Raw genomic sequence first — 24422 nt, 5'->3', positions numbered from 1 at the left:
TTTCTTTCATACTCGTTTCTCTCTCTGTTCTCGTTTTTTTAATTTCCTCCCTGCTAACGAGTATCCTTTTATACACGTATTACCAACGAGGCGAGCGAATTCCCGCGAATAGACTCGAAATTATTCAAATTGTAGTTTACGAAATGAATTATTCAATTATTTCCCGAAGAAGCGGTCGCCACGCTCCACGGCATACGGAACGAGAACCGCGGCTTTCGTCCGTGTCTTTACAAATTTACGCTCTCACTGAATTTTGATCGCGTTGGAATTCCCGAAAACTCCTTTTCCTCGCTACTATCGTCGTCCTCGTTCATTTTTACGAGAAAGTTTCCTTACCCTGTTCTGGAACTGTATTCCGAATCAAATAGTATTCAATTACGAAACGATTCTTTCTCTTTTGCAGTCCCCCGGTATCTTGTATGTATCATTGATATTCAATTAGCGGTAGCCCGTTTTATTATTCATTTCATTACCAGGTCTAGCCTCTTAATCAACTTCTACACCCTTATCTCTAACAACTCCGGTATCTTAGAGTGGATTCTTCGCTTGAAGGCAATGAATAAAACTATCTCACCAATTCGTCTACCTAATTCCTCCGTCTCAATACTTTTCGTTCGTTTCTCTCTTTCTCTTCATTTTCACTTTTTTCTTCTTTTTCCCTCAAATCCTTTTGCACATACACCCCTCTTTGTTTCCAACCTTTTCTACATTCCTTTTTACAATTCCACCTCGTTCCTCTCTTTTCTTCTTCTCTTCCTCTCTTCCTCTATCTCTTGAACTTCCTCCTGTTTCCCCTCCTATACACATCTGCCTCGTCCATCCTTTTCCCACCCAACGAAGCATTGTCTTTTCCGTCCATCCTTCTTAAGAGTGTCAGTTCTCTCTGGCAGCTGGCTCTTTGTGTACCACCGCGTCTGTCTTTACAATTCGCAGGCTTTTCCACTGTCTTTCACTCATTTTTACTCTCGTTCCTCTTCCTCATGCCCATTATCTCTGTCACCTTCCATGCAGCAGAGCACGCCCACTTTCCCGCTCTATCCTTCGGCCCGGTATACGCAATTTTCCATCGTCCCTCCAACTGCTGTCCCCTACCCCCTACCCCACTTACCTCCTGTCCTCTCGTTTTCATCTTTTCTATCCCATCGTTCTCCTCCCCCTCTCCTCTCTTCATTCGCGTCCACGCTCTTCATCCGTGTTCTCACTCTTTATCCCCACCATTACTACTCTAGCGTTCTCTACCTACCCTATCGACTTTACAGTGCTCAATGTCTCCCTTTTTCTCTCATATACTGTCCTTTCTTCGTCATTCTACCAACTCGTCCCTCCCCTACACGCCACCACTCCTCTTCACCGTTATTTATCTCGCCTATTCCCCCTTCAAACAGGCTGCTTCTGGTGTATCAGTTCTCGTCCCTCTTCCACGCATATCCCTCTCGTTCAACGCCAGACAGTGTGTCAACACCTGCACTACACACACTATGGTCTTCGTGTTGCCTTTCTTCCCTTTTTTCTTCCCCTTGCTTTCTTCTTCGCTTTTTTTTCAATTTCCTTCTTCTTTTAACTCTTCGATTCGGATTAGGTTTATCCCTCCCTTGTAATTTGATGTTTTATTTGTTTTATTTATTTCGTTAGAGTAGATTTCTATTCACGTGACTCTGTTGGTGGGTAAATAATTTGTACATATGTGATGTGTTGTAACATATGTGAACTTAGATTATATTGTGTAGCAAATTAGCCCTGTTGTTATTACATGTATTGTTGTAAATATAGAAACGAGACGAATTTATGTTATTAATCAACATAATTGAAGTTCGTATAACAGACGTTCACGTTAGTGTGCATGAGTTCAACTGCCAGCAGTTAGCTTAACCTATTAGCTGAGTTTAACGAGAAATGGCTATAATCAAAACATTAAGAATGAATCAAATGGATCGAGTTTCACCTTTGTAAATCTATTTTTCAAATTTTCAGCTGGAATTTCAACGCAGTATAATATACAAATATACTATATCGTATGTAAGGCAGTTATTACGTATGAGAGGTTAGGAATCCGTTTCACGAATTAAATTATCTTCTCTGATTAATAGGTCAATTATTAAAATTTCCTTCAAATAAATAAAGGTTTTTTTCATCTATCTTGCGACTCTTTTGATTGTATATTTGTTTTAGTATTTTACGTTGTTACTTCTTGAGTTGTCAATAGAGTACACTAGTGATGAATATTCGTGGTCGTTGTAGGTGTTTCAAGGGAGGTAGCATTGTTTGAGGAGGGATTGTGAGTTTTGCAAGTTCGGTTTGGAGAAGTTTGCGATGGGATTAACTGCATGATTGTGTCGACGCTGTTTCTGTCGCGTGGGCCGTACTAGTCGTACATGCACCACGGCAGAGCGCGGATGGATATCTGGATTTAAAATCTTTTGCGCAAAATGGCGCATTGCTATAGAGATATTAAGAATTGTTGATTTATATAGGGACTTGGCGATTAGGTATCTTTCTCTTATTCATAAAGGTTATTCTATACTAAGATTCTGGTGGACATAAATTAGCAACAATGAAACAGATACTATTCACGTCATTGTATTGTATCGTTTGGTAGAAATATAAAAAAATCAGTTATAATTATTAAAAAGTAGCGTTCAATGTAGCAGTCAAACACACGCAAATAAAATTCTATTCTTTAACAATTATAATTAACTTTTGTATATCGTATCTATACATGTGAAAATATTATTACTATAGCAGTTAAATATACAAAGGACGCGAAAATTAAAGACTTTCAAATATTATGATATTATTTTTGGTTAATGTTTTAATATCTTGAGTTTTCATATTTTTTATACTTTTAACTGCAATGGTAATATTTTGTGACATATACATCTATATTTACAATGAAATATCGCATATTTTTCGACCTGGCGAGAAGGCAGTATCCAATTTTTAAAAATAAACGTAACAGGTGAGATATTTCTTTATTTAAACAGTCAAATTTTTTAATAATTTCGCTGTACAGATTTATGTGCCACAAGAATCACTAAATTTTCATTAAAACAGTTATTTTTTATTTACTATCTTCACAGTTGCAAAGATATTTTGATCGAATCATAAAATATGTGTATACGAATTTGTAGAAGATGTTTTCTCTTTGAAGCATTTAAAAGTAGCATGAAAATAGAAAAAAACGTGGAGTTGTGCGGCGAAAACGGGAAGTCACGAAGAATCAGTCCCGCGGGCGTTAACCAGACTTCCGGCGTAATTAATTTCCGATCGATGAGAAAGTTAGCGGAAGATTTAATGTTCCTAGAGTTATTACATTCCTTCCAAACTCTTCACCGGAAGTATAAGTATATCCCTTGGGAGGAAAATCCCTTCAAAACGATTTCTCTAATTATATCCTTTATCGAAGGTCACAGAAGTACAACGCCTTTCATAAGTCGCCAAACATTTACCAGGTTTAATCTTTTAAGACATATCTATTGACATGGACTGGCTTATAAAAGTATTTGGATGTTTATCATAAAAACTTTTATGTCCATATTGTATTTACTGTATAAAACGTTTTAAAATTTTATTAGTATTGTAAGAAGACACAATACACGACATAATATGATAGTGGCCTTTGTTTGAATAGAGGAGTGTTAGCAATAGTAAAAGAACTCTTATTTAATTTTCATGGTAGAAGGGAAATAAAATATGAAGGATATATAATTTTCCATTCTTTACCTTTTTTCGTTAATTCAAGCATGATTTCAAAAGATATAGTGAATTTTATTGTAAATAAATATGATCGAATTACTTAAATATGATCGAATTGTACACAATTTTCGAATGAATAGTTAAACTTAACATTAAAGTGTATATTGCATATCTAGGAAAGATAAAAAATAATTATCTATTTTTGATGTATATGAATTTTTTCTTGAATAAGTATATAATTTTTTATTACAAGTTATATAATTTTTCTTAAAACAGGTTTATGATAAGATTTTTGAGATATAATATAATTTAGTTTTCCTTCTATTACACCCGGTTAATAAGTGTCAGCTTCATCTTGTAATTATAACGGTCATTTATCCCTAGCCTGAATGTATAGTTGGTGGAAGAGATATAGTGAGGTCGTAAATTAAGGTATTAATCGGCGGACCCAAGAAAAAGATTAATGGACTACATATCTCATTAAAAAAAGTTATATAATCCTCTATTCTTTTCCTAGATCTAAGTGCATTATAGTTCGTATTGTTATAGTATTTATTGCTAAAAAACGAATCTATTTCGAAAAGACAAATAATAATTGTTGAATAATTTGACGAACTATTATAAATATCCACTGTGTTACTGTATATCGTGCTTTCTATATGTAGGGTCTACAGGACGAGTTAACTCCGTTACTCTCATAATTAGCTAATCCTACTAATAATAACAACTTATGTTACCGTGTTTTAAAAATATACAAATTAACGCATGGTAGTGATATATCTGATTTCTGAATGGTAGTATATTTTTCTTACGTCACGACTACCGTTAATCTTGAGAAACATTCGCCATCTTCACTGCGTACTTTCCTTTTATCAAGTTTGTATGATTGAACCTAACCTATCTTGTTATTGCAATTAGACTACCGCTTTGCTTCTATAATTAGTTAATCCTATTAGCGACTTGTATGCACATTTAAAGATCATTTAAATTAACACATGCAACTGATGTGAGTATCCATCGATTTATGAATTAGATATATGTATTGTATATTTCATGTTTCACATTCATCCTATTGCTACCCTTCCGATTCTCCTAATTCCAACGAGACCGATTTCTTTTCCGTTATTATTTTCCTGTCCAATACCATTTCTACTATATTCAATAAGGCAATGAACCAATTAGTCGATAAAAAAACTTTTTCGATCTCCAACTTCCCCCACCACTACCCTTTCCTCTCCTTCCCCTCCTTTCCTCCTTCGACCAAAGTGCTCCACCTATTCTTTTTTCGCCTGTTCCAACTTCAGCAGCGTCCATTTTTACTTCTTGCTCAAACTCTTCCTTTTGTTATTTTTCCTCCGACCACCTTTTAGGCGGGTTTCCACCGGGGAGTTTCTCTTTCACGATTCACTCGACGCCCACCGTGGACGAGGTGACCGTGCAGAACGATCGGATTAATTTTTTTTTTCTTCCCCTTTTCCTTCTTCTTCTTCCCCTTTTTTCTTCTTCTTCTTCCTTTTTTCTTTTTTGTCGTTGAAATCCATGAGGCTTATGAATCAATTTTTTAATCACTCGATTACATCAACCATCAGTTCCGTTTCAGATATATAGACATAGGTGCTTTTCCTTTTTCTTTTTCTTTCCCTATTTTTTCTTTGACTTCTTCTTTTTCTTTGTCGTTATAATCCACGAGGCCTCTGTATCAATATTTTAATCACTCGATTACATCAGCCATCAGTTTAGTTTCCAATACAGGTACTGCTGCATTTTATTTCTTTTTCTTTCTCTATTTTTTGTTTGATTTCTCTCGTTTTTTTCCGTCGTTGAAATCTATGAAGCTTATGAATCAATATCTTAATCATTCGATTACATCAGCCATCAGTTTCGTTCCCGATACAGACATGGTTGCTCTTTTTCTTCTCCCTCTACCTCTTTCTCTTTTTCTATTTTTTGTTTGATTTCTTCTTCTTTTTTTTTCGTCATTAAAATCTATGAGGATTATGAATTAATTATTTAATCACCCGTTTACATCAGTTACCAGTTCCGTTTCCGGTAAAGACAGGTTCTTTTTCTCTTTTCGCTGCTTATTACGATTACCTTTTTCGAATACTTCGTTAAACTTCCACGCCAACTACTCCATCTAACACGATCTTTCTCTCATTCACGCACACAGCTTCACTACATTCGCCTGTCTAAGTAAGAACATCTTTCGTTAGTTAAACATAACTTTGCTATGAGTTGTGAGGGTAAGGTTGTCGTTTCCTTCATTGTTGGAGTTGTGTTCTTCTTCTTTTGTTGGGTCACTGTTTGTTTGTTCTTTAAGAGAGAGAGAAAGAGAGAGAGATTTGAGGTTGGGATTGGTTTGATACACTTTAGGCTTCGTTACTTTTTTAGTAATTTTTCAAAGTAACATTTATGGAACGATGCGAAAAGTGAGGTTAAGTAGAGTAAAATGTAAAAATAGATAGATATCGATATCGAGATTGAACAATTTCAGTACCACCATTCGCATTTTCGATTGTACGAAATTTTCAAATTTTAATTCTTCAACATTTTCAAAATTTCAAATTCTCATACTTCTAAAATTCATCGTGCAATGGTATCATGTTTACTCAAATTCTATGCGCTACTTTACTGCTTGGTCCTTGATTGGTTATTTACGATACTAAAAACAAATGAAATATGTTTTTATTTCGGTTTTAAGAATATTATTCAACAAAATCATTTAATCTGACATCGACGATAAATATTTCATAATGTACATCGTGCACGTGCGACGTACAGCGTTGGTTTGAGAATCGCTGTGCTAAATAATTCGAAACTCTGCCATCCGATACAAAACTACAGTTCAATAGTATTGGACATTTAAAAATAGATATGCAGTAGCAGACAAAAGGAAATTTAAAATTGATGCCCATATCTATATACGTATGAATTTCCAGTAATTTTTGTATTTCACGCCGTGCTATACGTATGTACCTATATATTTACATCGTATTTATTCATTGCTTTCCGCGATAAATACTCACACTAAATTTCACTTCCTACGCTTTTATATTTTATTTGCCTTTTATTTCATCGTTTATTTTACTTTTTTCTTCTTTAACTCTAACCTTACCAGGCTCGGTTTCAAACTTTAATTTAAAATTTTACATTCATTATTATTCCTTTTGTTCATCTGACTTTATGTAAACCCTTATATTATTTGAACAATCAATTTCTCAATTTTTGTTAACACAATGAATAACACAAAGAAATAACAATGAATGTACAACTTAAAATGAAATTTTGAAACTGGTCATTTGACCAGGTCTGGTAAGGTTAGTGTTAAGTTAATTATATTGGCGAATTTTAATTGGAAGAATATTATATTTAAAGTGGATTAGAGAATTATTGAAACGTGTAAATGCAGATATTTGTTACAGTACGTTTGTTTTCCAAACAAACAAAAGATCATAATGAAACGTAGTACATTTAATAAAACAGGAATCTTCATACTTGACAGCTGTAAATGAAGTAGTCGCTGCATTTTCGTGAATCGGTATTGTTACATTGTACTGATATCCTTGTAACTTCGTTTCTACAGTAGCTATTCGCTAATTCGAGTTTACAACATCCAACTGTCCTGTTAATTATGGAAGGTATAAAATTGTTCGTCTGTTACTTTTTGCCCTAGTTTAATGAAGCAAATAATGAATTATTTGTTGGATTCTGTTTCAACAGCAAGTATCAAGTTGCATCTCCGTTACTCGAAAATGTAATTCCTTCAACTAATGGTCTTATAAGAGATATAAAACCAATTTTATATAAATATTGTATTGTTATATGGTATAACATATTAATTTATTTTTTCTGCCAGACGGCTTTGCAAATTTCCAAGTAATTTATTCGTTAAGGAATTATCAAAAAGTTGATATTTCAAACATTTTCAAATTCACAATTTATCCATCGATAAGTGTTCAATGTTTCATATTCTAATTTAAAAATCAAAGGAGAATGTTAAAAAATGGCTATTTTTGCACCGCGGTTCATTTAAGAGCATCTCCCTCGAAGAACGAAAATTGTCATTAGCGTTTATCCGAAACGTGATGGGCGAGTTGAAAAAAATGGACGTACAGATGAAAAAGTGGTAGTGGGTCAAATTTACCCGTGCGTTACATACACACTTAATCTTCATTTTTTTCAAATTCTGCCTCAGCTACAGTATGATTATTCGTCCATATCGACATAATAATTCTTCAGAAATTCTGCTGACAAATCAATTGAAGTTTGAAATCGGACAAATCTGAAGTACCAGATTGTTGTTACGTGAGAACAATAGCCAACGATTCTATGATACTTCGGATTTGTTAGATTCCAAACTTCAATTCACTTACCAGCAGAATTTCTAAAGAATTATTTCGTAGGTGGATCAGAATCCGAAGAAGATGAAGATTAAGTATAACGCGTGGGTAAGTTTGACTGCCATTTTTTCATCTTTGCGCTCATCTTTTTCAACTTTCCCAGTTAGTTTACGTTTCACTTTCACATTTCACATAAATGCTATAACGGTTTCCCTTCCTTCAGAGATTCTCAAATTTATCGTTCGCAAGAAGGTAGAAAAATGGCCATTTTTTGACATCCTTTACAAAAGTTTCAAGCCTGCAGTTTATTTATTAAAACTTTATATTTTATTCCTCAAATCGTTGTATGACTTCGATAAATTTTTGCTCGTGTCACATGTTATTAGGTTGTGTAACAGAATTGATTTCTATATAATCAGCGGCACAAGTGATCTCTTCATTTGTTTCTTCAAACGTGAAAGTAACCCTTCCTACGATATGCATCCCCGTTTTACATCTGTGGCGGATGAAAAGAGAGTTTTGCGTTTCGTCCCGGGACTACCGGTGAACTCGTCAGTAAGGTTATGCCCGGTAGTCCCTGCCTTAGACGTAGAGGGAGTCTCGCTAGGTGCGGTATTTGTATCATTCGCTCGTATATTCGACCGCTAGCGAGATAGACAGACTCGTTGTCGTCGTAGCCCTCTGATGTTGACGGTTGGTACCCGCGGATCCAATGGATCCCGCGGACGCGGGAGGTGTTGCACCGCGTTGATGCCTCGACCTGTCGACGTCCTATTGATACCGATCTGCCACACATAATATCAACGTATCTACAAAATTTTCCACTTTTCGTGTAAAATTAATTTCTCGTCAAAAATGCGAGAAACGTTTCGAAGAATGAATTCTATTTATTTCTGTGAAATAATCAGATGGTTATATTTGTTGGTCTAAGCTTGGATATATCGGTTAACTCACGCGCAACTCATTTCACCCATTTTCTTTACTTTTCCTATTCGTGCCAAGCGACGAATAATGGTAGAATGACTTCCTCTCGCTCAAAATCCTATTTCTTTTGTTGTTTGTCGTAGATTATTTTCAGTAATATCTCTTAAAATGTTATCGTTGCTGGTATTTCCCAACCTTTCCTCTCGTTTCATTTCCTAATGAAAAATCACCAATCTCGAATCTCAGTACAAATATTCGACTGACGTTTACACAACTTTTTGCTAAATGCTAAATGCTAAAATGCACAAATGCTAAATTTCTGTTTCCACAAACTTTTATTTCTTCTTCATCAAGTTTATGTTTCAATGCAAATACCACACGAATATGACTATTTTTTAATATTTTTATTATTCTTGTTTATACTTCACTGATATTACATGTTTTTGTTTCTTTTTAGATTATTCTTTCTCTTTCAATCGAAGCATGATTTCAGAGAATCATATTATGTGGTAACTTTTCTTAGATATTTCGACATACTTCCTAGTAAACGCATAATATTATTTTCCTGTTGTTTAATATTCATAAGTAGATATTTTTCATACATAAAAAATGGCGAAAGATACAAAAGAATTATTTTTCTCTGTCTTTAATATATTCGTCACTCAAAAGATAAAATCTTTTATTTTATACGTGAATTTCTTCTCTTAACTCTTGATAAATAAAATTCTGTTTATCTCTGAGAGACCTTTTACCTTAATCCGAGAGTTAGTAACTGATAATAAAATAATAGTTATAATAAAGCAATTATTTGGCTTCAGTATACATAGTAGTACTAATGAAATACGATAACATAATGATGAACCATAAAATCAAATATGCAATACGTAGATATGTAGGTTATGTAATCCCAAAGTTATGATGAACACGGCGTTATGAAAGGTCGACATTATTGATAAGAATAATACTGACGATAAAATAAAATTTAATAATATTTATCAATGTAATATGTATAGTTAATATAGTGACTTATGAAAGTGTGTGAAACATTAGAAAACATTTATGTTCGATTGTCCCAAAAGTTTCTTTCCTTTTATAAAGAAGTAATAGATGCACAACATTCTTTGTTTTATATTATTTTATTGGATCAAATGGAGAATTGGAATTGCATGAAACGAATCATACGTAATTCAATAAAATAATGTAAAACATATTTCTCTTATAAAACGAAAGAAACATTTGGAACAACAATAGATACATTATGTGTTATATGAAAAGTTTTGAAGCTTCATTTGCGTTGTAATATTTGAGGTTATGTCGATAACGTATAAAATGAATTGAAAAATGGAATAAATGTATGGAGGTTATATGTTTACTGTAAATATGTATAAATTTTGTCGGGACCACAAAAGTATTTAATACAGTATGAATGACTGTTTTAAATATATAATTATTACGAAAAGTTGTCTTATTAAATTTATCGAGGCTTGTTAATATAACAGATAGCAGACTTTATAGTACTTTTGTGACGTTTTCGAAGCGTACAGTTAATACAAATGTCTTGCAACTTTTGTATACATTTTCCAACTTGTTTCAAGCTTTAACAATAACCATTACAGTTGTGTTTCATTACCGTGCTAATGAAGTCTCAGATAGTTAGCATAATGTATAATTTTATTCATACGATGTTTTCGTAGTCGCAATAAGCAATTCGGCACAGCTTAATGTTCATTCCATATATTCAATAACATTTTATTGTTATATTAAGTACTGAGTATATTAATAATATATCTATTACAGTCTTAACGAAGTTTCACAAACTTTTGTACAGCATGCAAATATGTGTATTTCTAAAACATTTTTATAATTGTTGCAATTATTTCATCGCGATTACATAAGATTTAGTAAAATCCTATTGTATTGGCAATAGAAACCATTAACAATATGATCATTATAGTCGTGTCTTGCTGCAGTGTTACTAAAGTTTCAAAAAATTTTGCACAACATAAACGATATATTTTTATATCTCTAGCATTGTTATAATTACTCTAACCATTATCGTTTTTGCATATGGATTCATTTCGTAACATTCAATAACGCCCCGTTATATTATCAACAAAGCTTATTATGTTAACAGTATACACACTTACAGTCTCCTCTCTTTACAGAGTTAGCAAAGTTGTAATATTATATTGTTCTCGAAGTTCCAAAAACTTCTACGTACAATACACTATAACTCTAATATATTCGTAACATTATAATACATTACAATACTGTACTCTTATCGAAAATCATCCTAATCATTCCTATGAAGTTTGATCCTTCGTATGGACCTATTTCACAGCACTCAATAGTATCCTATTGTATTACCGACAGAGCTCCGAAACTTTCTCCCCGCAGCGCATGCAATTTCTCTACGCTTGATATATTCTCTTAACCACACCCTTTTACTTGACTCAAACCGATGCAAACGAATCGAGTCCACGGTCGAAATTGTTCAAGCGGTTCCATTAAATTCTCCGGTGTTATTGGCGTTTATAAACATCCAGAGAATCCGTGGATCGCGCGGTACGAACGCGCGTAGGCCTGCGGGGAATCTGATCAATGTGCCACGATTACGATCAAAAGTGGCCCGCGCGCATACGTGTGCACGCCCCGCGTTCAAAATTTCACTCTTCATCTCCACCATCTCTATTCTGCCCACCCTCCGACCATCCCCTCCCCAAATCCCTCTTCTGCCGAAAACCTCTTTCTGAAGAGAGATTAACACGTTCGATCCAGAGCCGAGGTCACCGACGAGACGCCAGGGATGCTCACGATCGCGAGCACCTATAAAGTGGTGCAAGCCAGATAAGATACTACGTAGAATGTAGAGAGCAGTAGGTCGATGTTGATTCACATACTTGACGTTCGAGACATTTTCTGAAGTGCTGAGAATTTCGGAAGAATTTTCTTTTAATATATTCGCTTCGTTTTGATTGCTTATTATATATGTATTATTATAAGAATAGTCTTTTCGGCCGTGTTTTTACTATTCAGTTGTGAAAGATTTTTGAAAGGTTTTATCTTTTGAAGGAGGTTCGGCTTTGCTTTCATTACTATAAGGTACGTTGAATAACTTCTTGAAAATCAAATATAAATCCAAGAAGTAGTTTTAAATTTTCAGAATCTCATTTCACCAGAATATATAAAAATGGTTCAAATGAATTCATATGTAATTATTTTGTATTATAATACAATATATGCTCCTCTAATACTAAAAATTAAACAAGAAAATACACTAAAACCAAATATTTAAGAACTATTTATACTTTACTTATAAAAATGTTTATTTATTTCTTTTTAATCAAAATATATTGATCTAAAAGTTTCTGCTATTTTAAAGAAAGTGAAATTCAAATATATCGAGTACTAAAACTGAACAACAATATTTCTATTTTATGTATTGAAATGTATCTTTCATTTTTGATCATTTTAACAATAAAAGAGGTTAAGTAAAAGGTGTGCGCGCGTGCGTGCGTGCGCATATAATACCGCCTTTAAGTGTCACGGAACTATCAGGGTTTGAGGTTAGGTGCTTTCAGGATAGCGTCGAAGCCTTAAATCGCAATACAAGCGACGGTAAGATGAAGTGGCGAGAGCCACAAAACGGTTCGGTTCATCGATGTATTACGTCGCGCGTGCCAGGACGGCTGGAAAAACGTGGACCGTTGATGAATGGCAATTTTTTGTAGGGAGATACGGTAAGAGAGCGCGGTTAGGGTGATTGAGTTTCAGTGCGAAGTAGGATGATGGGTGGGGTGTGGAATGTTCGAGCATGATGAACGTGCAAGGGATGGTTGGAATTGGTGAGTAGTTTAAAGTTGTGTAGATATCGCTGGATTCTAATGATAGTTTAAAACAGGTCATGTGATGTGAGGCAGAGAGTAGTAACCAGGATTATCGTGATGGAATTTTTAAGTCTACAGAAGATGGATTGTTCTGTATGAAACTATTGTAAATTGTTCTGCTGAATTTTCAAAAAAAAAAAAAAAATTGCTCTTGGATATTTTGTAGTCGACGATAGGTTTTCTGCAGATTATTATCAGTTTCCTAAATGATGTATTATTTAGTTTGCATAGTATTAAGTTGGAAAAGTAGATTGATATGTGAGTTTCAGTGTTAGCTATCGTGTATGGTATCAAATTTTCGTACGTGTCTTTTATCTTGAGAACGCAATCCTAATTTTAATCTGTGTTTGAAAATGTTCCTTCTACGTATCATTATGAGTTGTGATCCTAAAATATCAAAAGGGATAAAAAATAGATTAAAAGAATATTTAAAGAGTTATATGAATATTGGATAAAAGATATACAGGCATAATGTAGAATAAAATAAATAATCTATAATAATATAATATATAATAAAATCTATAATAAAATAATAATCTAACATAGTGGCATGATGATAACATAACCTATACGTAGTACCGGGGAGAATGATATTATACAAAGATTTAGAAAAATGAACTTTTTACTACCTGATATCAATCTTTCATGGAATGACAATTTTTCCGAAATTATACTAATCGTCCATAAATGATAGCATGTATATTATTATTGAACAAGATTTGCGTGAATCACCATATCATTCGTGCGACAAAATACTGCAGATTTCCTCTAATGGGTCGCAATAGTGAATTGGCACAGAGAGACATGTCCCATCGTGAATCTTGATACTAGTAGACTACAGTATCACATATATCGCAAATGGGTATTGACATAGTACGATATAGATCGTCGCTGTTTAACAATGGCTTCATACCGACCATTGGTCTGACCCATCACCGAGTCATGCTACTTTATATTTACCAGAACGATGCACCGACAGTTGCTGTTGACATTTTCAACGTTGTTGGATTTATGTCATTTCATAATTCGTTATCGTGTAGCAATGAAAATTAGCTAGAATAACAGAGAACAACTTTTTTCAAAAAGTTTCGTCAGATAAGTAGAAAATGGATAATTAAATAATTTATAGAACTAAAGCGTGAAGTTAACTATGTGTATAATTTAAACTTGATAACTGATAATTTATGCTTGAATAATGTATCTAATATGGTGGCTCTTGCATAGTTAACGTTACTATACTATTCTTTTATCTTTATTTATTTTATCTCATATAGTAACTCTTACGAGAGCTCATAGAAACTTTTTATGAATACCTTACTAATCTGAAAATATAGAAATCACAAGATATTTATTGCAAACATACATTTTACGAAGTATTCGAAGAGCCAGTTATTTGTTGTATTAATGAGCCATAATATTTAAGAGATCCATCTTTAGAACTATATAATATATGTTTAAGACCACTGTTCATATTAATAACAATTTTTTATTAGTTAAATGTTTGTAATAAATATCTTTTAACTTTCAAATACATATATACATTTTCAGCCTAATTTCAAGTTTTACCAATATAATCATGACATCAAAAAAAAAAAAAAAAATCAATCATGAAATCAAAAAACGTTTATGTAATACATATAATATATACATATAACTTTTCAATGGTATCTAATTTCAAATACTTTTACGAGTAACTGTATAAATTCCAAGTCTTAGTAATCAGACAAGGTTAATCAAATGCGTCATACAGCTTCATAAATGTTCATTACAATCATACGTTGTGAAACGACGTCGAAATAACACTTTAGTATTATCATGGCAGCTCTCATGGAGGATCTCACCAGAAACCATTGCTATTCTCATTGAAAATATTAATTCCTCTTCCTCTTTCTCTCTTAAACGTGCCAGCACTTATATTTCTTTCCTCTTTTTTTCAATTCCCATACATTTTACTCGAGGTTAATGCAAACAGCAATCGAGAATTCGATTAATATTTGAGGAAAAATCTCTGCGGGCGAATAAAAATTTCTTTATGCTCTCGCGTTCCGCGGTGCTAGTCACTTTTTAATTTGCGCTTTTGTTTACCGACCGAGTCGAAAAGGCAATGGTGGCGATGAGCGCAAATTTATCCTACCGCGGAATCAGTTCCCTTCACGCTGCTAATAATTAAAAAAATCTATGCCACTGGCATATTAACGTCCAGGCTAGCTATTTTTCCCCCGGGTGAAGAAATAGGAAACTGCGCCCGATATAGATACATACATGTCATGAGCAATTTCCTCGAATTCGAATGAGATACGTCGTCCCTTTCAACGAAGGTAAACAGTCAGTCGCGCGTCTTTAAATATAAACAGCTTATTAACGACCGTCAAAGAGCGCTGTTTGCAAAGGCAACGAGAAACGAAGTTGCGTGTCGACGAGTCCGCAATTATCCACGCCTTCGAATTTAGCATCCAGGTTATAATCGTATGATTTTAGCTAAGCAAATTGAAACGAAATATATTAAGGAATTTGATTAATTTAAATTTCATTAAATCCTAAATAAACTGATATTGTTCTGGCAAACATTGGAAAAAACGGGTATAAGTAATATTGCTACATTAGATATACATATGGTTTTTAAAATCGGTTGTTCATTCGAAAAGATATTGGATAGTGTGAGTAATGCTATAGAAATTGCAAAATATAATAAAATTGTGTATGGATAAATATAGTGACAGTAATAATAAAGTCAATGCTACGTTAATCTTTCAGCTGTAATAATATCACTTTTTCATTATTTGGCAGTCAAAAATAGATGTATTGATAATTGTGTTAAATATATATACTTTTCAGAGAATGGTGCTTATTTCAAAAAATATTTCAAAAAATATAAGAAAATTATCCTGCCATTATTCTTTTGGAACGCTAATAGGCATACCTGAAACGATTATAATAGTTAGTTAGTTATAACAAGAGTAAACATTTTTATTACGATAATCTCAAGGGAAAGTAGAGTTGTAGTAATTAAAAAACCAAATATTACAAAGATATGAAAAAGCGTTTCCAATAACAGGAAAAAATCTGTGTAACAACGTTAAAATTAACATTAAATTCCAACAATTAAAAAAAGGAACAACACAAAAACACTAAAGAAATAGCAGCATTGAAGACGATTGCTTCATATAGCTGCAACTGAGGTTGCTGATTCTTATCTTCAGGTTACTGACCATTCGCTTGCCTAGCCTGACCGATTTTACGATCTTTTTATATCGTGCTACACACTATATTGTATGTGCATATATATATATATATATATATACACGTTATGTATTAACTGCTAGAAAAGTAAAAATAAATACATAAGGAAAAATTAAATCTAGATACAGTAGACTAAAAATCTCCGTATGAACGATATATCAATTAATTATACCGTGTATACTCAAGCTATTATTTCAAGCTGTTATTATCTGAGGTTAGGTTAATTAGACGAAGCGCCATTTTCATTTCAGACGTTATATCTCAGTATGCACAAAGGAATTAAGAAAAACTATATGAGGAAATAATGTATATTTTAATCGCGTAAAATGCATGATAACGATCTAGTACTATAAAAAGTTAATATAATTATTAATAAAAATTGGTTTAATATAAAACGTAATTTTCCTAATTTTTCTTATAGAGAAATAATATTCATTTCGATAGCGTAAAATTAATTATATTAGTTTGATAATGTGACATCAATTTAATTGTTAATTAAAATTAAATTTCTTTTCTCTGTACTATACGTAGAAGTTTCAAGTTTTATAGAGGCAAACTTTTATTTTTGTTTTATCTATGTTTTGTTTATTAAAGTTTATTATAGTATATTTGCCGTTGCAGTTATTTTAATTCTAGGACGTATAATTGCATAATTTACTGCAAATTGGAATAAACGCAAGTGTATAAACAATTTGGCTTTAACGAGAGTGGAAGTGGAATTTTGCGTGTAATTAGCGCGCAGTCGCGGGCAATGATTTCCGGTATACATAGGTTACGTTACTTGAAATTTCCCCGAGAAAATTATATTAAAAGTTTTACATTTTGTAATGTCCCATCTACGCGAGTAATTAATCAAAAATTACACTCACGCGATTTTCAAATTTTTGATTATATATTTTGTGTGTATGTGTGTGTGTGTGTGTAAGTTAACGTTTTAGAGTTTAAAATAGTGACTGAAAACTCAGCAACATAATAATAAACAAAAACCGTTTGACATTAAATATTATTTATATTTTACGATTTTCACTGATGGAAGAAAAAATTATTTTGATTGATTATAGTTTGTCATTATGATGGAAAGTCTAGAAACTAAATATACTACTGTAAATGGACTGTTTGACGTAAATGCAATGGTACAATGATGAAGTGGTACAGCAGCCATGCAGTAAATAAAAAATAGTTAAATAGATGGGTATGTCAGTAACTTTTAAGTCACTTTGTATCATAGGACGTTAATTGGAAAATACAAAAGAAATTGTTGTGGAATTTAGCGTTAATTGCACAAATATACGCGTATACTATACAGGATGATTCATGTAATCAGAACAAACCACGCATTTCACCAATTAGAATTTTTGCAATTAAAAACCATATTAGAGGGAAAAGATGAACAATATAAAGAAAAAAATGCCTTTTCAGGTTATTGTTCTTTACACAAGTCTAACTATACACATAGATTATGTAGTTATACAAACTTGTTCAATACAAATGTATATTATATTTTTCTACTGTTCGCCTACAGTCATATAAAATTGTAAGTTCTGAATGCGCACTTCTACCGGAATAGTAAATGTATGGTTCAAAGTTCATCTTGTTTTCCTTATATTATACATTTTCAAATTAATATTAAAGCAATGATTTAAATAAAATTTATTATCAATAGTAAATTTTCAATTATAGATACCCCCTGTCTTACAGTCATACAAAATTCGAAATACACAATTCTATTGGAAAAACAAATGTGTGGTTCAAAGATCGTCTTCTTATCTTTGTGCTATGTATTTTAAGGTTAATATTAAAATGATAATTGATGAAATATATTATTAATAATAAATTTTCAATTACAAATTCTTTACTCCTATGTTCATGCTATTGAAGAAAAAACAAATGCATGGTTCAAAGATCATAGTGCACGTCGAATAGTGGAATTTCATTAAAAGCAGCCGAGTGTCCTCAGACTTTTGAACGGAAGTATAGGTTCGAATTGACCGAGGACGAAGCCAGGCCAGAACCCTCGGTCGGTAAAGGGTAAGGCTTCTCTCGAAACGTAATTATATGCCGTGTGCAGCCAGCAGCTTTCTCCCGGTATTTTCATAGCGTGTGTGTCTGTTTCTTTCAACGGCTACGGCCTCATTCCACACAGCGCGCATTTTTCTTTTCCTCAGCGGCATCCCGCGCTTCGTCGCCCCGTTATTTACTACGACTTTCCGTGTGCTCTCTTTTTGATTTATCTACTCACCGTCGCGTTTCACCATTCCCGTTTCCCGTGAATATTTAAGCCGAAGACACACTGCTGCGTCCCTCTGTTCCGTTTTTCCCCCCCTTTCCCTCCCTGCTTCTCTCTTTCCCTTCACCTAGCTCAACACCTCGCGCGTTTATTTCTTCTTTTCCACCTTAAGCACCGTGTATCCTAACCTAACTTTTCAAAAAGCTTTTCAATGCTGCGTTAGGAAAACCAGAGAAATTATCGTCAACTAAGAGCATAGATGTTTTCGATAGCCCTATTTTGCGATTTTTTTGAACAAAAATTTTGTTAGCTGTTTAAAGTGCGGTCTAGTTACTTTGCTTTCTTCTGTTTTGGGAATTAGAATTTCTTTGAATTCTTTTAACGAGAGACTTTTTGGGATTTTAGTTGAAAGCAAGAGTTTTCTATAAGCGTTTTTTGGAATCTTGAGGAAAGAGATTCTATTGGCTGTTTGAAATGTGTTCTAGTTACTTGTTTCCTCTGTTTCGAGAAGTAAAATTTGTTCAAATCTCTCTGATGTGAGTTCTTTAGAGATCTCAGTTGAAAATGTGAAGTTTCTACATTACATAAAAGCTCTTTTTGGAAATTCTTTGAAAAAAGAAACTATTCGGAGTATGTCTGGTTTTGTCCCCTTTTTCAAGAATAATTTCTTAAATTTTTGTAATTTTAAAGGAAAAATTCTGTTAACAATTTGTCTAGTTACTTTCCTCTTGTTTGCGAATATGAGATATTTTTTATTTTAGAAAAAATTTTTTGAAATTTCAGAAAAAAGAAAAACTCTCAAATATTTGATATTAAACGTTAAGAAAAACCGTGAAACTGTTACTATTTGCTTTTCTTGACTGTTTATGAAAAGGAAAAAAATTCTTTTATTAGTTTGAAACGTGACTGCTTACTCTCCTTCAAAAATATTAAAAAACAGATTGTTTTCACTTCTATGTATATATATATATATAAATCCTCAAAATATTTCTTACAATTTTTATGAAAAAAAAAAGAAAAAGGAAATCTTCAGAGATTGAAATTCAAATTTTTGTATTCTTTTAATAACAGAAATAACGAACTTTTGGAAGCACTTTTACCAAAGGGAAAATATTCTTTATGATTGCAAACCAATTTTCTTTTTTCCTCTTTGCTTTCTTTCTCTACCACAAAAACCGCACTGATAAAAATTTCAACAAACTTTTCATATAGGAAAAATATTATAGGAAAAAGCAAGGGAAGAAAAATTTTTATGCGATCGGAAAACTAGAGTTCAAAAAGCGTAATCAATATTTAATTGTCCACCGACTACTTTCGTACATTTTCCATTTATCCATTTCCTATTTCAGGTATCCTCATCTCCGCAGTTTTATTTCTGTTTCTACCCTTTTGATAAAAATTGATTTTAGTACCGTTTTAGAATCCGATATAAGTCCAGAAAATAAATTAAGAACAATGTAAGAATCGATGTAGAAAAAATAATCAGAAAGAAGTTATTCACAATAGAACAGAAATCAATAAAATAACTGTTCTCCTTTGAAGGTAACGTTTTACAAAGGAATTAAATAAAATATACTTTTTTCCAAACGTACACAGTATTATACGTGCTTTATATAACCTCCATTCTTAAGAACTGAAATTGAACCATAGCTACTATCAACTCTCAAAAATAAAGAATCATATTTTTTATAAATGTTTTACAAATCTGTATATTTTACAGAGAAAGCTAACGTATACTTGTTGTTCGTATATTTGCTTTACATCATAACCTCTATTTTTAACAACTGGAATCGACATCATAACAATTTTTCAACCCTTGAAAGCTTTATGCAACAGTTAAATAAACAATCGTATTTTTTATAAATTTACGCAGTATTAAAGTACGAAGGTAATCTGTACCAATACTTTTGTTCACCACTATATTTAAAATGAAATTTCCAAGAGCTTCGAGTTTTTCCAATGTAGGTCCAGAATTCGTTAATTGAGCGATCGAGAGAGCATAGCAAATAATTAATTGACCAAGGTAAATTTGGAAAGATCCCAATCGCTTATACGCGGGTGGAAGTTAAATAGCGAATCTTTACGGTCCAAAAGAAGAAGTTGATACGTTCAGAGCGATTTACTAACACCCCACGCTTTTTATCTTTTTTAATTCTTTTTTATGCTTTTTGTTGCTTCTCTAAAATTCTTTTTTTCTTTTTTTGTTTCTAACGGACTTTGGATATTGAGCGTGGGTGTGAGGTTAAATCAGAGAGATTTAGGCGGTTTTAATGCTGTCTGTGGCGCTATGTTCTCACACACCGTGCGGGCTCAAAGTGTAATTACGGGGCTCTTTTATGAGTAACTCCCAGGCACGTCATTCAACGTTGATTTATTTTCCTTTTTTCTCTTTTTTTCATTTTTTCATTTAACCCAGGAACTGTTATATTTTTTTTTTTTTTGGAAAATGATTAAGTTAAGAATGACTTTTTAAAATCTCGGTTGCGATACTTTGTAATTCTATTCCACCTCTTTCTGTAATCCATTTACAGACAACATGTTCGTTTTTAATTGATAGTTCTTTTTTATATATTGTGTTTTTAGATTATTAGATCATTGGTGTTGTTAAATTATTTTGAATTAATCGTAGAAATTTCGTTCTACTAATCATTTTTCTATTTATATATACATATTAATTTCCACGTGTAGTAATAATCCTTATTAATTTTCTAGTAGCTCTTGTTAAAGCCACTTTACTCTATTAAAATCGCAACATTCGCTATTACCGAAGTATAAAGTTTAATTAACGTTATAAAAGAATTAGCTCGAGATTATAGCTTCGTATTCCCGTATACAATAATAAAATTTACAAAGGTACGAGTTCCAGCAATTCAAACAATTCCACTCCGTTTCCACTCTGAGCCCCCTTTCTCTTCGCTTTATCTTATATTCAAAATAAATATTCCATAAATTCGCGCATCCCGGCACGGGGAATTCCCTGAAACCAGCGGAAAGGCATTAGCCGAGGTATCCTGTTTCGCACTTGACTCACGATTCACGATATCCCTACTACCACAACCCACGATCTTCCCACGTCTCTCTCTCTCTCTTTCTCTCTCCAGTTATAGTACAAATTTTCAAAGGCGTCCCTATCCTACTTTCCTAACGTCCAAATTCCCTGGTAACACTTGGAACGATTGGTATCCCCTATATAAACGGAGCGAATGGCGTTGCTAGCTCCAAGAAAATGAAATTTTCATCTGTTTTTCCCTCCGACTATCTCCTCTTTCTATCTTGGCAGCTTTGTGCGTTTCCGGTTCTTTGTGCGGTCCTATTTCTCTACTCGCCCCCTCCATTCCTCCCTTCGTTTTCCCTCACCGATCCTTTTCATGCTTTTCTAATTACTCCACTGGTTCATCGTATAGAAAATGACGGCGAGCAACCGTCGGTCAATTAACTTACAAACAAGAAAAGAGGAAAATCCAGGGACTCTCGAGCGAACGAGGCACAATGCACGCGGAAATCTGAATAGTCATGAACAACCGGCGCGTCGCGCGTCACATAGAGACACGACCAAAGGAGTGGGGATGTTGGGAAGTAGGAAAGGGCTTTTGTCGTGGCCCGTTTCAGCCGTTGGTACGCGCCTTTTCGCGCCTTCCGCCATCAACACGAGGCGTTGGTATCGATAAGTTTATCAAGATTGATGCGGGTTATCAAAGTTACCGTAGCTACTCTCTGTCCTACGGAGATCGAGTTGGGGGATTACAAGTTGATTCTGCAAGACAGCGAGAGGGCGGTGCGGTCTAAACGTTTCTGATATCGAGAAGGATGTCGGTTGGGGCTGAGTTTTATGTTACGTTTTGTTAAATGGCAGTTTTACGGACTTTTCTAAAGAGGTTGGGAGAGAACACAGACTTACGATCTATGGGCCTGGTCCCTTGTCGAGAATTTCGAAGGCTTAACGGTGTGACGTGAACTTGTTACACAGTGAATCCAGCACCATTTATTAGATCAAGTTTCAGTGTGAATGTTTATTATCATGAATTACTTGCATAATAAATTTCGTATGATTTGTTTGATGTTCTTACTAGTGTATTTCCTTTTTATTTGCGATTCTAGAAGGTCTGATTTTAATGGGAATTTTTATTATTGAGAATTTTTTACTTTGTTATGAATAATTCCGCCGTATAAATTTCACGACGAAGACAAAACATTTTAGAGGTAAATTGAGTGTAATTTGTTAGATATTCTCTTCTGTGTTCTTCTTATTGTTACGCTTGATAATGGTGTTTACCTTGATGTGTGCCTTCATTGTTTGGAATTTTTTAGTTTTTGAATAATTCGCATTATAAATTGCCCGATAAAGAAGGTACATTTTAAATATTTTTATGTTTTTAATTTACAGTAATGTGATTAATGTAAATCATTAGTATTGGACATTTTTTATTGTTTACAACAGTTTTATCCTGCTGTGAATAGAGTCGTTAGTATATTTTACGATGAAAGCGAAATACTTCCAAAACAAATTTATTGCTATTTGCTAAATTTCTTCCTGAATACTTTCCTATATTTCATCAAGCTATACAAATATTCGATACAGTTATTTATTGATCAGAAATCTTTTAAACTTTCATATTTTATCGTACAGAAAGTGTGTAAATTTTTCCTATAGATTGCTTTCAATATTTTAACTTCTGACAATATGACATTTTTAGATTTTAATATTGTACAGTGAAATCATTTAAATATTTTACAGTAGAGTTGTTTGAATTTCGATAATATAAAATTCTATTTACATATTCTTTCTACGTTCATGCAAAAGGATTTGAATTACGCGCGCTTCCTTTCCCCTTAATCGTTCATGAAACAAAGATTTAAGCGTTTTGTTCGTTGTTTCCTTGTAGCAGACTTGCTGATAGCGAGTTGGACGGTTAAGAAAGGCGCATCTAGAACTTGGACAGCCTGTTATTTATATCGCTATAGTTCAGACCCTGCTTAGTTCGTCTTTTATGGAAGTTTCAATAAAGATTGCAGGAGATGCGAGTTCCCTGGTGTGAAAAGCCAGTTCTACCGTACTCCTTGAGCAGTCACCGGAATGTGTAACAAGATGGAACCCAACTCTGTTGATACTTCCATTATCGAGTACTTCCCTATGCTATGCCGTTCTTTTCCTGGCGCCTTTTTAAACTCACTTTTCAGCGTTTGTGCAATGCTGATCATAGATTAAATTGTTTGCAACGATTTATTTGTTTGTTAATTTAATTACAATATTGCTTATTTGGTCGTTAATTAATTTTTACCATTATTGACGGAATTTATTAATTTGCTTCCTCCGTTTTTCTTCTATTGTCTTTTATGGAAGTTGGATAAATAGAATTGCATAAATTTATATTTAGATTACGTATAAGACTATTATAGAAGTAGTATTAAAGAAAAAAAGTTAGAAATTCTGAATCAGAATGTTTTATACATTGCGCAAACATAATACGTACATAAGTAAAAATTGAAATCTGTGTTATTAGAAATCTAATCTAGGTATCATATTTCCGTTCAAACCGCCTATCACCTTTTATCTAAAATGAAATCTTCCTAAAAGATTTTGAGTCGAAATTTTTAATTCTGCGTATAACAAATAGATAAGAATCATAATCTAAACGGTATCATAATCTCCTAAATCCAATTTAGACTCTATTTCCATACTAATATTATCTTGAATTAACATCTTTTATTCAAGATTGACGGCTTAAAGTAGGAAGATAAGAAGACAAAAAGTAATAAGATTAAAATTCATAATTCCTAATAATTCCGAGTGGAAATTTTCAACTCCATTTGTGATAGAAGATTAAGAACCGATATCTAGACGTAAGTCTAACCTACATGTCATTTTCTCACTACGATCAATCTGCCAAAACCATCTTCCATCCAAGATACGCACACAAAGCAGGACTTAAATGCTGATTTCAATGGACGTTGATAGTCGAGCCAGGGGAAACAATTGTTATATAGCGTGGAACACGTTAAAGGAACGGCCTGGAGGAAATGTAACTGTCAATACGCGGAACTCTCAGCCACTCGCGAAATCTGAGAGCTCTCGACATGCTCGAACGTTGGTCCTTTCACATATCAGAGATT

The 24422-nt window shown here is 33.3% G+C and overlaps 1 protein-coding gene and 1 long non-coding RNA gene across 6 annotated transcripts in view; both read left to right on the top strand.

The window, feature by feature from the left end:
* The window catches only part of LOC100743230 (lachesin), a 61199-nt gene that overhangs the window by 7002 nt on the left and 29775 nt on the right, over positions 1-24422 (top strand). The gene's annotated exons all lie outside the window — the stretch shown is intronic.
* Positions 7-6924, top strand: LOC117152007. Its single transcript, XR_004462219.1, has 4 exons — positions 7-2012; positions 2239-2486; positions 2740-2956; positions 3129-6924. It is a non-coding gene; the product is annotated as an uncharacterized LOC117152007 (long non-coding RNA).

This window comes from Bombus impatiens, unplaced genomic scaffold (assembly GCF_000188095.3).
Source record: "Bombus impatiens unplaced genomic scaffold, BIMP_2.2 scf_0582, whole genome shotgun sequence".
Classification (NCBI taxonomy): domain Eukaryota; kingdom Metazoa; phylum Arthropoda; class Insecta; order Hymenoptera; family Apidae; genus Bombus; species Bombus impatiens.
This window is presented reverse-complemented; position numbering and strand designations above follow the sequence as displayed.